The 15358-nt window shown below is 41.7% G+C and overlaps 1 long non-coding RNA gene across 1 annotated transcript in view; it reads right to left on the minus strand.

The window, feature by feature from the left end:
- The window catches only part of LOC309867045, a 216673-nt gene that overhangs the window by 166462 nt on the left and 34853 nt on the right, over positions 1–15358 (minus strand). The window contains exon 2 of the long non-coding RNA XR_014312949.1: positions 8038–8613. This is a non-coding gene — a long non-coding RNA (uncharacterized lncRNA). The remainder of the gene's footprint in view (positions 1–8037; positions 8614–15358) is intronic.

A 15358-nucleotide genomic window follows, 5' to 3' on the forward strand; every position in this document is an offset into this window, starting at 1 on the left:
CCCTCACCCCACCCCACCTACACCCATCCTTTTAGGGCTTGCTCCTCCTCTCCCAGGGGTGCCTCTTCATCCCCCTGAAACCAAAGTGTCGTGTCATTACCTTAGTAAGACTGTAGAAACACAGAGTCTTTTCACCCCTGTGAGGCTCAAGGGGTAAAGAGGGGAAAAGGAGGTTGGTAAGCAAGGAGAGACCGCCCTCCACTTCTTCCCAAAGAAGTAACCACAGACAGCACAGCTTCATGCAACAGCAGAGAAAAGCAAGACTGAAGTTGTCTGCAGCAGGTCACACATACACACACACACACACACACACACACTGGGTATGGACATCCTCCTGCTTCAACTTCATAATTTCAAGTGAAATTACTAATACAATTTCCAATTATAAATACATACTCACTGGAGGAATTTAGAAAATGGAAAAAATTAAAACAGTCTTATGTAACTCTATGGATTCAATAAAATAAGGAGGCAGAGATTAATACGAAGAAGATCAAAATGGAATTTTTCACTGAGGCCATGCTAAGGAGATTGCTCCCAGACAGCAACAGGACTACTTAGATTCCTGTATAGGTGTATAGTCCCTCAGCCATAATTCTGACTTCCAAAACCAGTATCTTTTCTTCAATTCATTTGGCATCAAAACCTGACCTATTATGGGGCTATTCATAGTCTTTGTTATTCATAGTCTTAACTTAGAGTGAGTATTCACATTTTGCTCTAGAAATATTATTGGTTTTGAGATTGTTAGGTGATTTCCCAGATGGGACTGAAAGTACTCCATAATATATGTATTTCCAAAATTCAAACAATTCCAAATTCTGAAATCTATTTACCCCAAGTTTTGGAAAAAGAGACTTTAAGCCTGTAATATCCCAGTCTTTGAGAAACAACCTCTGCCAGGAGAAATTAGGACTAAAATACTCATTTCTTTAAGATCTTAAGAAGGATATTGTTTTAACACTGGGTCCTCTCAAAAGGGCTAAAATTCAAAGCATTAAAATGCAAGCCTTCTTTTCACTAAGATTCATGCACTACAAACCTTCTTCTCTCATCTCTAAGCTCCTCCTACTTCTGAAGAGTCATGGGGTAAGATTCAGGGACAGGAGGAGGGTGGAGGCTTGAAAGTCAGGGATGGAGTCAGGGTTAAAGACATCGTTTTATTTATTTTTTTTAGTTCAATAGCTATTTTTTATGGTCACAAATAGATATGAATATCACTACAGCAACCAAATGGCTATACCAAAATGTCATGAACCCCATGAAAGAAAGAAGGAAATCTTTAGAACTACTAAAGGGGAAACTGTAGCAGCTCGCAGGAGGTCTAAGACCTCAGAAAGATAAATGGCACCCAGGAGTCTAGCCGATGAAACACTGTAAGCCCAGAGGTCAGAACTGGAAAGCCACAGGTCTGCTTCATTTAGATAGCATAGGTTTTATTTCATTTTGTATAATACAAGTAGCTTGCCACCATTAAAACTTGGACATTTTTCACATAAATACCTTTGCATTTGTCTTCTTTTGAGAAATCTAAAGACCTGGCAGCATTGGGCCCCTGTTCAGGCATGGCAAAAATCATCTTGAGCTAAAGACAAGCCATTGTTCCCATGTTAAGCAGACACGCTCTCCCCATTTCCATGATGTACCCACACACTACTGGGAGCTGCAGGTGGTCCCTGCTGGCACTGGAAAGGAAGACCCATGCTTTGACCATCACCTCTGGGGTACCTGCCAGGAATTCTGAGATGTACAAGGGACACGCTGGGGTTACACATGACTGTGGACAAGCTCGTCTTTCTCTTGCAGGAGGACTGGCAATCTTGCTCCAAAGCACATGTTTGAGCAATAATGACTAGTAAAACGACCCAGGGAAATTGCAAAAGGAAGCACTGGGCAGAACTGGGAAGTCAATGAGGGGTTTTGCATGAGTAAAATAGTGATGCTGGGGAGCACTGGAGGCAGGTACTCTCAGCTTAAAAAAAACCTTAGGGAACTACTAATATAATTATTTTCACTAATTGGAAGTTTATTGCTCTTCTTTCAGCCAGATGCAAACATCCCTAATATTTATAATATACCTACTAAGTACATGTTGCCTCATTTACTGTTTACAACATCCCTGGGAGGCAGGGATGTCGATTTTAGAAACGAAGAAACTGAGCCCTAAAGATTTTCAGTAACTATACTCAAAGACACCAGCTTGTAACTATTATAACTAAGATTCAAACTTGGGTTTTGATGACTCCCAAATAATTCACTTCTCATTATACCACAAGGCCAAAAGCAAATGTATTTATCTTTGCCCACCAAGAAAGTAATTCTCAAATAATGGAGGCATCTTTATTGTTTCCTCTCTCCTCTTAATAAAAATTACTCTCAGTACTTGACATAGGCCAGTCATAACTTCCTATCATTTTAAGTCATTTTAGAGTCTTAATGGAAACTGAAGGACTTTTCACCCAAATGAAAGGAGATTACTAGGGAAGAAGGGCCCTTCCTGTGTCACTGAAGTCACATTAGCCTTTGTTAACCATTCTTAGGTCATTGACAAGCTTGCAAATATGACCTGGGAGGCATGCTTGAGGGCCACGTGTAAGTTTTCTCTATGAAGCCATGATCAGGGCAGTCACAACCTCCTGGCAAGGAGACAGTCTGGAAGGATAAAGCATTGATTTTTCAGGCAGTGCAAAAGTCTCTGGCACCCAGGTCCCTACATCATGATCTCTGAAAACCCAATTATTAATACGAGTCTATGAACATCATTTTGTTCTGATTAGATTTCACTTTAATTTAGATTTTGTTAAAGCCACAAGGGAGTACAGAAACAGTCTCATGAAATAAACGAGTAAGTCTCAGTTTTATTTTTCATGTTTGCAAGCCAGGATTGTTGGCAAATCTTATCAGTCAGGCGGCAAATTACCAGGAACTGCATTAAAAATGTGTATAGTCATTTTCATTTTTGAAAGATTCAAGACTATAAATAATTAAATGCATTAGACATCTGTTATTTATGAGCTGAAATGACAGTTTTAATTTAGTTCTTCATTTAGCTGAGCCTGACGTATTGTGACTCTAAAGGAAAACACAGGAAATAGCTAAAAATGACATCTTTCTGAGTCCACAGTGACCATAGGTGCAGATCAAAGCCTGGTTATTTTCACTTGCCTTCAAGACCTGTCAAGACATAATCTTCCTTCATGACCTTGTGTTGTCTGTCCTCGGGAATTCTGATTGGGTGACGGGCCAGCACCGCACCTGCTAGCTTCACAGTGTAAATCAGGCAGCTTAGTAGGAGCTGTGAATGCACTCCTAGTTAATTATACATGGGGAACTAAGTCACTAGATCAAATCTATGGTCCACTTCAGGGAAATGCCAAAGAATTCAAACCACCTGCCTTTGCCTTTCCCTAAACTAGAGATGTTATTTGGGTTTCCCAAAGATGTGCAAAACTCATGGATTATGGAAAGGAAGAGGCAAGAAACAGATGCAAGAGTCGTGATTTGGAAGCCAAGGGACAATATGTTAATAATTAAGATGCACTGCAGTCACTAACTATAGTCAGAAAATGATGGAATCATTTTTGGAAATGTAGGCTCCCTAATCACACAGCTCCACAACCCCCCCCCCACACACACACACAGAGAGCAGCCACGTGCCCTGTGACAAGATACCCTTGGATTCCTGGCTCAGAGGAACTGCAATTTCCTGCAGCTTGGAGCATTCCAGAATTGCAGCGAATCCTGAAGTGACCCCAGCCACCAGAAACGGGGAATCACAGCCCCCTGGTCTCTGCTGGAGCTGCTGGAAGTGTGACAGGTCGCACTACCCATGCTCAGCCAACAAGTGTGCCGTTTGATTGAGCACATGAAGCAGTGACCACAGGCTACAGTTTGGCAATTACTGAATATTTAATGTTAGCTTACTGATAGCAATCCACAGATTGATTGGTGGATTTGCAGTTTGTCGATTTTAAACTGTTCACCTTGTGAATTCTTATCTGTGTGTTTGTGTTTCTTGTGTGTTGTGTTTAAAGCGCTAGGACTCCTGGTTGGAAAATACCAGCACAAAATTGGGTGAATTCTGAGTCCCCAGAAGGGCTTAACAGGGAGCAAACAGTTGCTTTTCAGCCAGTACAGTGCACATAGGTAACAACTCCCCCCCTTCCCCAGTCCTGCGAGTTTCCAAACTCCCAGCTGGGACCAATTTGCCTTCCTCAGGCACTGAGGCTGACCCTGAAGTCAGAGAAATGGAAGGACCACCCAAGGACTCACATCTGTGGAGCCTGAGGGTACACCTGCCCCAACATTATATCCCAATCCAGTACCAGAACTACTTCTTGCCTGGCTTCGTACAAAAACAACCCACCTTATCTGCCAACATCCACGTTGTCCCCAGAACTCCTGAATCCTTGCCTTCTTCTCCTCTAGGTTCTCTGGGAGCTGGCATCAGCCTTGCTTGTCCCCCGAAACTAGCATCTTATCCTTTAAACCTACTGCCAATAATGAGGCCAGACTCTGTCATGCACCAGCCTGGATACCCACCATGACCCTCCCGAGGCTCACCAAACCACCAGCCAGGACAGCTATCCGATTGTCTCTGCCAAAACCCACCAGGGTCTGTTTCTACTTCTTTCCTCCTCACCACCTCCTCCCAGCTAGGTCTCCTAGCTTCCAGGGCTGGTCCCTCCTCACAATGGCTTCTCAGATCTGATAACTAGGCATTTAGCTTTTCCCTCTGTTCCATCCAACAAGCCTGATTGACAGCTTTTCAGGGATTTCTGACTTCCCCAGCTGCTAATCCTGCCCCTCACCCAGCTCTGTATTCCCCTGCTCAAATTAATCTAGGCAGGAGCTGATTTGGCTTGTAATGTGAGGTTAATTACAGAAGTGATAACATTTCTAAATAAAAATGAGCTACTCAATTTTGAAAATCCAAATTAAAATCAAACCAGAAGGAAATCATTTCTGGTTACAAACCACAACCCCAATTCCTGGCTCTTATATCAGCCAGGGACAACACGTCCTTTTCAGCAGGGTCCCTTCATGGATGTACACCTGAGCTGTCACCCAAGGCCCTGCCCACAGAAGGACGCTGTGCTTGGATTAACGCTCTGCTGTTCCTGCCTAAAGAGTCTTATCTTTGAACTTGTGTTTCGTAAGTGAAGCCCAACAGGACAGGACGATGGGGCACGCACAGGAGCAGAGGCAATGTGCTTGATCTACATATTCTCTGTCTTCCCTGCTACCTTGTCAGCATAGAACCTTCTTGATGCCCCACGAACATGGAATTTATGTGGACCCATGATGCATCAATGAGACTCCAAGTGACTACAAGGTACATGTTCCTGAGTATGTGGGGGCACTGAGAGGCCCCAGAAGCCTTGCTTTTCGTTCAAACCAGAACTTGTTTTGAACACAGAAGGAAGGCAATGGTGTTCCTAAAGAAGAGGAACGACCAAGGAACCCTATCACATCCTTCCTTATTAGAGTTACTTGTGTTCCTACCAATAATTTCCAACCACTCCCACTGAAAATAACGATGTAAAGGAAAAAGGAAAAGAAAGGGCAACCCAGAATTCCCTTCTTCCTGGTCCTTCCTTATGACTTAGTAAGGAAGAGGTAGACTATGTTGGTAGAATGTGCACATATCACAATGTAAATGAAACAGCTGAGTTAACTTTGCATAGTGTTCCCACCGTTCTGGTCAGAACAAAATATGTCTGCATGTATTTTGCATAAAATACTAATTGAGTAATTTGGTGGTTCTACATATGAGTTGAATGCTCTTATATTTGCATTTAAAACTGGCTTTGCATAATATGAAGTTGAACGGTACAATCTGTGCTAATAATCCCACATTTCCATTTTGACTTGACTTAAAAAGACATTCAACAGCAAATAAAAATCATCATAAAATATTTTAAAAATCAAAAGAAGTCATCATGACAAGTTGTGAGAGAGACCACTGGAGAAAAGAAAAAGCTTTATAGTTTGGTACTTGAAACATCACTCTTTCCTGCTTTTTGAACAAAGGACCTCACACTTTCATTCTGCACCAGGTCCCACTAATTATATGGCTAGGGGCTGGCTAACTGGGCAAGCAGGGAGGACCCTCCTTACACAGTTTAGAGTGGCAAGAGGGCAGTGCAGAGACCCCCACTTCTCCAAGCCTCCATGTTCATCTCTGTTTGCATCTTCCTTCTGGAACCCCAGTGCCATGGCTTTTCTGTCCCAGGACTGAGTTCCAAATCTGACCTTGAGTTCACTGTAGCTGACTCTGCAGTGGCACAATGTCAACCACTGTGTCCAGGCCACCAATACATGAGGCCTGAAGCCCATACCACCTCTCCGTTTCCACCCACCAGGATATTCCTGCTCACCCACTTAACTCGGCTCCTCTACACCCTCCATCTTACCAACCTCCCCTGCAGCTCTACCTCCCCTAGCAGTCCGGTCTTGTCACCGGAGTCCTCTATCCAAGGGGCCACATGAAGCGCCTTTTCTGGATCAACTCCCCTCACAGGTTTCCTGTTCCCAAGCATATACCCCTGGGGACTGCCTAGTTCTCTATCAAACTGTTGACACTTAATGGTGCCAAGTAGGGTGAGTTACCATCACAGAAGGGGAGTCCCACTCCTGCCTCAGGGCTCCCTCAAATGTTACTTGGTTGTCTCTGACAAAACCAAAGTCTAATCATTCAAGAGAGCTTACATCAAAAGTTCTTCATTCATTAGAAACACCTGAGGCGATTTTAATAAAAACTGATGCTGGGCTCCCATCCCAAGTTCTAGTTGAACTGGTCTGGGGGCAGCACCAACCTCTCAGACAATACAGAGATCCGGATGTAAAATAAATCGTTGAACTGAGCTTAAAGAGTAGAGCTAAGAAAGGAAGACAGCACCACCTGGTTACCTCAAGATCACTGCCTATTTCCACCCCCTCACACCTGCCATTGAGGCTATAAAACAGCATTAGAACAACAATACTTTCATCACATGTGCCTAGTAATTTATAATTTCTTGCATTCTTTCGTAGTTATCAGACCCTAAGATAATCAGGACACACTCAGGAGACACTGGGTGATGCTATGGGCTGAATGTTTTTGTCCCCCACCAAAATTCTTATGTTGAAATGTGATCTCCAGTGTGATGAAATGTATTTGGGAGTGAGACCTTTGGGAGGTGATGAGGTCGTGATAGCTCCACCCTTACAAAAGACTCCAGAGAGATTTCTTGCCCCTTCTGCACTGTGAGGTTACAACCACCATCTACAAAACAGGAATCAGGAATCACCATGTGCTGGTGCCTTGATCTTGGACTTCCTACCCGATCTATGGCCACCCAGTCTGTGGGATTCTGTTACAGCAGCCTGAACAAATTCAGACAGATAGGGATGTGGGAAGCATGTGAACCTGGTTAGTATCAGAAGCCATGGGCTGGTATAGTTTACTCCATCTCTGCAAACTTCTTCAGTGTGACAAATACTTTGATAAATGAATGTGCTAGTAAGACACAAACCCCAACTTAACAGCAACACTCTCAATTATTCCTGTTACCTATTTTTAAAATTTATCCATTTATTTAGACATAGAGAGAGAGTTCTATCAAAGCTTAATGATCCCTACAGTGGGTGAACTGCCTGATCCTGTTCTTTAATTTAAAAATATCTCAGTCAGCAGGGCGCCTGGGTGGCTCAGTGGGTTAAGCCGCCGCCTTTGGCTCAGGTCATGATCCCAGGGTCCTGGGATCGAGTCCCGCATTGGGTTCTCTGCTCAGCAGGAAGCCTGCTTTGCCCCCTGCCTCTCTGCCTACTTGTGATCTCTGTCTGTCAAATAAATAAATAAAATATTTAAATAAAATAAAATATCTCAGTGAGGAACTTTAAGGAGACAGGTTTTGAAAGTGTAAAGCCTTCTACCCTGTCACTGGGTTCTCACTTTTTTCTTTTCCGTTTTCCTCCTCCTCCCTCTCCTACTTTTGCTTTCTTTCTTGCTTTGGCTTTCTTTCCCTTCACTTTCATCCTCCTTGAGGGACTCACCTCAGGAGAGACTTTCTCAAAATGTCTAGTCCGATTCTGTGGCTGATCCCACTCTCACATGACTGCTGGACGTGAGGAGTTGGCCATCTCCAGAAGCAATCCTGTCACTCGGACTCCTCAGGCGCCACAGGGAGCCTCAGACCTCGCACAGTCAGCATCCCCCTGCAGCCCCGGATGCTTGCTTCCATGAGGACAACTGGTTTCCAGCGCACTTATTATAGCCCATTAGAAATCTAGAGAAACATTTCCTATTTCTTCTCATCCCTTTCTTACTAAATGTGCCTTCCAAAAGGAAAGTGGTTTTCCTCAATGCTCTCATCTGTCATTTTTGTACGGCCATCACATGGATGGCTGAGGGTCATTCTCTGCAGCCCGCCTGATCCCAGGCTACTTCTTGAAGTCAGCTGCAGGTGGTGTCACATGGTTGAGTCTGGAAATTGAAAACGATGGCAAGGAGCAGACCTCAGGGCAGGCGTGGACTCTGGCAGGCAGCTGATGGGATCAGGAAGAACCTTTTACTCTCCGAGGCAACACGAGGCATCACCCAGACCGCCATGGGGCCATTCCCTTTTATGCCTGCAGTTGAAAATGCAAAATGTCATCAGAAAAGGCCACAAGAAGGGTATTTGTTTTTCTTGCTGTGCCTCTCTCCTAATTCTTTCACACACTCACACACACACACACACACACACACACGCTCCAGACCCACACACTCTTTACATCTCTCTGTAATTTTTCATCCTCAACTTCCTCTATTCCTTTTCCTTCCCATCTCGCTCCTTCCTTTCAAAATAATCACTGAATTTAATAAAATCTAAGTATATACATCATCATTAATTGGCGAGATACCTTAAGATAATCAATTGCAGTAATTAAGGAAAATAAAAACAACTATATCAGGATGCACTTTTTTAAGTAGGCTTTTTTAGAGCAGTTTTAAAGATTTTATTTTTATTTATTTATTAGAGAGAGAACATGAGAAGGGTGAGGTCAGAGGGAGAAGCAGACTCCCCGCTGAGTAGAGAGCCCAATGTGGGACTTGATCCCAGGACCCCAGGATCATGACCTGAGCTGAAGGCAGTTGCTTAACCAATTGAGCCACCCAGGCACCCCTAGAGTAGTTTCAGGTTCACAGAAAAAAAGTAAAGAAAGGTGTGAAGAGTTCCACATACCCCTTGCCCCCACACATGCAAGAAATGCCCCCATTATCAACATGCCTGACCAGAGAGGTACATTTTCCAGTTGATGAACCTACACTGACACATTATCATCCCCCAAAGTCCACAGTTTACCTTCAGGTTCACTTTTGGAGTTCTACATTCTATGGGCTCTGATGAATGTACAATGACAGGTCTCCACCATTACTGTATCATACAGAATCGTCTCACTGACCTAAAAATCCTTTGCACTCCACCTCTTCGTCCCACTCTCCTTAGTAACCCCCAGTAACCACTGATCATCCCACTGTCTCCACAAGTTTTGCCACATAGTCGGAATCGTACAGCATGTAGACTTTTTACACTGGCTTCTTTCACTTAGTAATATGCATTTATGTTTCTGCCATGTCATTTCATGCCTTGCTAGCTCATTGCTTTCTTGAACTAGATAATTTTCCATTGTCTAGTTGTATCACAGTTCATTTATCCACTTACTTACTGAAGGACAAATTGGTTGCTTCCAAGTTTGGAAAATTATGAATAAAGCTGCTATAAACATCCACGGGCAGTGCAGGTTTTTGTGTGGATGTAAGTTTTCAGCTCCTTTGGATAAATACCAAGAGGAGAATTGCAGAATCATCCAGTAAGAGTACATTTAGTTTTCTAAAAAACTACTAAATTGTCTTCCAAATTGACTGGACCATTTTGAATACCCAGCAGTAAAGAATGAAAGTGCCCATTGCTTGACCTTTGCCAGCATTTGGTGTTGACAGTGCTCTGAATTTTGGTCATTCTAATAGACTGGTAGTGTTATCTCACTATTGTTTTAATTTGCATTTCCCTAATGGCACATAATGTGAACCATCTTTTTTTTTTTTTAAAGATTTTTTTATTTATTTTATTTATTTGACAGAGAGAGATCACAAGTAGGCAGAGAGAGAGGAGGAAGCAGGCTCCCTGCTGAGCAGAGAGCCCGATGCGGGACTCGATCCCAGGACCCTGAGATCGTGACCTGAGCCGAAGGCAGCGGCTTAACCCACTGAGCCACCCAGGCGCCCATGAACCATCTTTTCATACACTGACTCACCATCTGTATATCTTCCTTGGTGAGATGTGTGTTAAGGTTTTTGCTGATTTTTTAATTGGATTGCTCCTTTTCTTATTGTTGAGTTTTAAGAGTTCTTTGTATATTTTGGTTAGTAATCCTTTATCAGATATGTCTTTTGCAAATATTTTCTACCACTCTGTGGCTTGACTTTTCATTCTCCTGACAGTGTCTTTCACAGAGCAGGGGCTTTTTATTTTAGTGAAGTCCAGCTTATCAGTTCTTTCACCGATCATGTCTTGGTCTTATCTAAAAAGTTATTACCAGGGTGCCAGCGTAGCTTAGTCTTTAAGCGTCTGCCTTCGGCTCAGGTCACGGTCCCAGGGTCCTGGGATCAAGTCTCGCATCAGGCTCCCTGCTCAGCGAGAAGCCTGCTTCTCCCTCTCCCACTCCCCCTGCTTGTGTTCCCTCTCTTGCTATCTCTCTCTTTCAAATAAATAAATAAAGTCTAAAAAGAATAAAAATAATAAATAAATAAAAAGTCTACCAAACACAAGGTCACCTAGATTTTCTCCTATGTTATCTTGCAGGAGTTTTATAATTCTGTGGTTTATATGTACATCTATGATATGTTTTGAGTTGGTTTTTGTGAAGAGCATAAAGTCTATGTCTAGATTCTTTTTTTTTTTTTTTGCATATGGGTGTCAGATAGTTCCAACATCACTTGTTGAAAAGACTATCTTTGTCCCATTATATTGCCTTTGTTCCTTTGTCAAAGATCAGCTGATTATATATGTGTGAGTCTACTTCTGAGCTCTCTGTTCTATCCCATTTATCTGTCTATTCTTTTATCAGTACACCACTATCTTGATTACTGTAGCTTGAAGTAAACCCCTGACTTTGTTCTCTTCTTTCAATATTGAGCTGGCTATCTTAGCTCTTCTGCTTCTTCATCTAAACTTTAGAATCAGATTGTCAATACCCACAAAATAACTGGATGGGATTTTGATTGTGGTTCCACTGAATCTACAGATCAAGTTGGAAAGAACTGACATCTGACAATATTGAGCTTCCTGTACATGAACATAAACTTTCTCTCCATTATTTCATTCTTCTTTGATGTCTTTCATCAGAGTTTTGTCATTTTCCTCATATAGATCTTAGAGGTATTTTGTTATATTTATATCTAAGTATTTCATTTTGGGGGTGTTAATATAAATGGTATTGTGTTTAATTTCAAATTCCTCTTGTTCATTGCTGGTATATAGGAAAAAAATTGACTTTTGTATATTAACTTTATATCTTAAAATCTTGCTATCACTTATTAGTACTAGTTTTTTGCTTGTTTGTATGGGTCTTGACCTATGGATAGTGATGCTATTGGCTAGAAATGCCTAGGGTCACTCACCTGGGCCCTGCATCTCCTTTTAGAACCAGTATAGTAGCTGGACTGGTCCTTGTGGTTTTTATTAAGATTGCAAGACACTCTTAGCAATAACTACCGGGAAATGTTGAATGACAAGGTTATAACTCATAAGGCCTGAATAGTACACAGCACACCTGGGCCTGCACAGTGAAGTCGTGGGTAGAGAAAGAAAGTGTGGACCTAGGTAGGGTTCTGCTTTTATTGCACTCCTTATTAGTGAGGTTTTACATAGGGGTGGGAATCAATGCATAAAAAGGGAAAACAAAAGGCCAAATGGTGAGTTATGTAAGTCAACCAACAGTCTCTAAAACAAAATGTAACTACAGGGTGGGAGGGGGGGTTGGCCTGACCCTTTATCTGGTCCTGTGGCTGGCTGTGTGTTTATTTGAAGTAGCCAGCACCATCTTTGAAGTGGATGCCTTAAAAATCAAAAGCTTAAGTCAGGCACTTGCATTATAATTAAAAGAAAAACAAAACCCTATCAAGCACTTACACTTGTCAACTCTTTCAGATTTTCTATATAAACAATCATATCATATTCAAACACAGTTTTATTTCTTCCTTTCCAACAATATACTTTGGGGTGGGGGGTCTCAGTGCATTAGCTAAGACTCCCAATACAACATTGAAAAGGTGGGCTGAGAGGGGATATCCTGGCTTTATTCCTAATTTAGAGGGAAATCTTGGAGTTTCTCCCCATTAAGTATTAAGTTAACTGTAGGTTTTTGCAGATATTCTTTATCAAGTTGAGGAAGTTCCCCTCTATTCCTCATATACTAAGAGTTCTTAGGAACGGGTGTCAAATTTTGTCAAATACCTTTTCTGCACCTATCGATATGATTATGTGATTTTTCTTCTTTAGCCTACTGACGAGATGGATTAATTGATTTTCAAATATTGAACAAGACTTGCATACCTGGGCTAAATCCCACTTGATTGCGGCATATAATTCTTTTTATATATTGTTTCATTTGATTTTTTGATATTTTATTGAGGATTTTGCATCTATATTCATGACAGATACCAACTATCATTTTCTTTTCTCACAATGTCCTCATCTGATTTTGGCTTTAGGATAATGCTGGCCTCGGAATAATTTAGGATGTATTTCCTATGTTTGTATCTTCTGAAAGAGATCGTAGAGAATTGGTTATGATTTTGTCCTTAAATGTTTGGTAGAACTCACCATCTGGGCCTGATCCTTTCTATTTTAGAAGTTTATTAACAACTGATTTAATTTCTTTAATATATATAGGCCTTTTGGGATTGTCTATTTCTTGTATAAGTTTTAGCAGAGGGTGTCTTTCAAGGAATTGGTCTGTTTCATATAGGTTATCAAATTTGTAGGCATAAAGTTGTTCATAATATTCCTTTATTATCCTTTCAATATCCAGGGAATCTTGTGGTGATGTCCCCTCTTTCACTTCTGATACTAGTGATTTGTGTCCTCTCTCTTTTTGTTAGTTAGCCTAGCTATAAGCTTATCAATTTTATTGACCTTTTTTCAAAGAACCACTTTTTGGTTTTGTTGATTTTCTCTATTGATTTCCTATCTTCAATTTCTTTGATTTCTGCTGTTTTATTATTTCCTTTCTTCTTCTTACTTTGGATTTAATTAATTCTGCTTTTCCTAGTTTCTTAAGATGAAAGCTTAGATGATTAATTTTAGATATTTCTTCTTTTCTAATATATGCATTCAGTGCTATAAATTTCTCTCTAAGCTCTGCTTTCACTGAATCCCACAAATTTTGATAAGTTGTGTCTTCATTTTGTTTAGTTCAAAATATTTTTTTAATTTCTCTTGGGGTTTCTTTTTGGCTCATGTGTTCTTTAGAAGTGTGTTGTTTAATCTTTGAAGATTTTTCCAGTTATCTTTCTGTTTGATTTCTGGTTAAATGCCATTGTGTCTGAGAGCAGACATTGTATGACTTCTACTCATTTAAATTTGTTAAGGTGTGTCTCCTGACTCAGAATGTAGTCCACTTCAATGTTCCAGGTGAACTTAAGAAGAGTGTGTATTTGGCTGTAATGAAATGAAGTATTTGACAGATGTCAATTATATCCAGTTGATTTGGGGTGCTCCTGTCCTTAGCGATTTCTGTGGGCTGGATCTATCAATTTCTGATAGGGTGGTGTTGAAGTCTCCAACTATAATAGCGGGTTTGTCTTTTTTTCCTTATAGTTCTATCAGCTTTTGCCTCAGATATTTTGACTCTCTGTTGTCAGGTGCACACACATTGAAGATTGTTAGGTCGTGGAGAATTGACCCCTTTTTCATGATGTAATGCCCCTGTATCCCTGAAAACTTTCTTTTTTCTGAAATCTGCTGTCACGGGTCTACTCTTTTTTTTTTTTTTTATAACGTATTTTTATCCCCAGGGGTACAGGTCTGTGAATTGCCAGGTTTACACATTCACAGCACTCATCATAGCACATACCCTCCCCAATGTCCATATTCCCACCACCCTCTCCTGTCCCCCCTCCCCCCAGCAACCCTCAGTCTGTTTTTTGAGATTGAGTCTTTTATGGTTTGTCTCCCTCCCAATCCCATCTTCTTTCATTTTTTCTTTTCCTATCACCCAAGCCCCCCACATTGCATCTCCACTTCCTCATATCAGGGAGATCATATGATAGTTGTCTTTCACGGATCTACTTTTTTAAAAGAAAGCGTCATAGCAAGATAAGCAAGACCTTCCCTTGGTATTGTCACTTCAGTAGTGACTTGCGAAGCACTCTAATCATGGTGAATGACCAGGACATAAGCACATCCTCACAGCATAGCACAAAGAGTCAGTTTCATTTTGTAAACCACAGAGTGCTGTCCATTATAAATATATACATGCAGACACGAGGCTGCTGACGAGCCCAGTCTATTCTTTTTTTTTATATATTTTATTTATTTATTTGACAGAAAGAGAGAGAGAGAGAACACAAGTAGGCAGAGAGGCAGGCAGAAAGGGGGTGGAGGGAAGCAGGCTCTCTGCTGAGCAGAGAGCCCGATGCGGGACTCCATCCCAGGACCCTGAGATCATGACCCGAGCCGAAGGCAGAGGCCTAGCCCACTGAGCCACCAGGCACCCCAGCCCAGTCTATTCTTATCTTAATAGCTAGAACAAGAATCTTGTGTTCCAGGGCACCTGGGTGGCTCAGTGGGTTAAGCCGACCCTTCGGCTCGAGTCATGATCTCAGGGTCTTGGGATCGAGGCCCGCATCGGGCTCTCTGCTCGGCGGGGAGCCTGCTTCCTCCTCTCTCTCTACCAGCCTCTCTGCCTACTTGTGATCTCTCTCTGTCAAATAAATAAATAAAATCTTTGGGAGCCTGGGTGGCTCAGTGGGTTAAGCTGCTGCCTTCGGCTCAGGTCATGATCTCAGGGTGCTGGGATCGAGTCCTGCATCGGGCTCTCTGCTCAACGGGGAGCCTGCTTCTCTCTCTCTCCGCCTGCCTCTCTGTCTAATTGTGATTTCTCTCTGTCAAATAAATAAATAAAATCTTTTAAAAAATAAATAAATAAATAAATAAAATATTAAAAAAAAAAAAGAATCTTGTGTTCTTTCCATCTTAGTTAGGAAACATGAAGGCAATTCATCATGGCACAGTCCTTCAGTTCGTACTAAAGACACAAGCTTATCTGAGGTGAACAATGGGCTCCATCTGGGCAACAAGAGTTCTGGATGCTTGACTATTCCTAGAAC

The sequence above is a fragment of the Mustela nivalis genome (genome assembly GCF_964662115.1).
Source record: "Mustela nivalis genome assembly, chromosome: 6".
In the NCBI taxonomy this organism is placed as follows: domain Eukaryota; kingdom Metazoa; phylum Chordata; class Mammalia; order Carnivora; family Mustelidae; genus Mustela; species Mustela nivalis.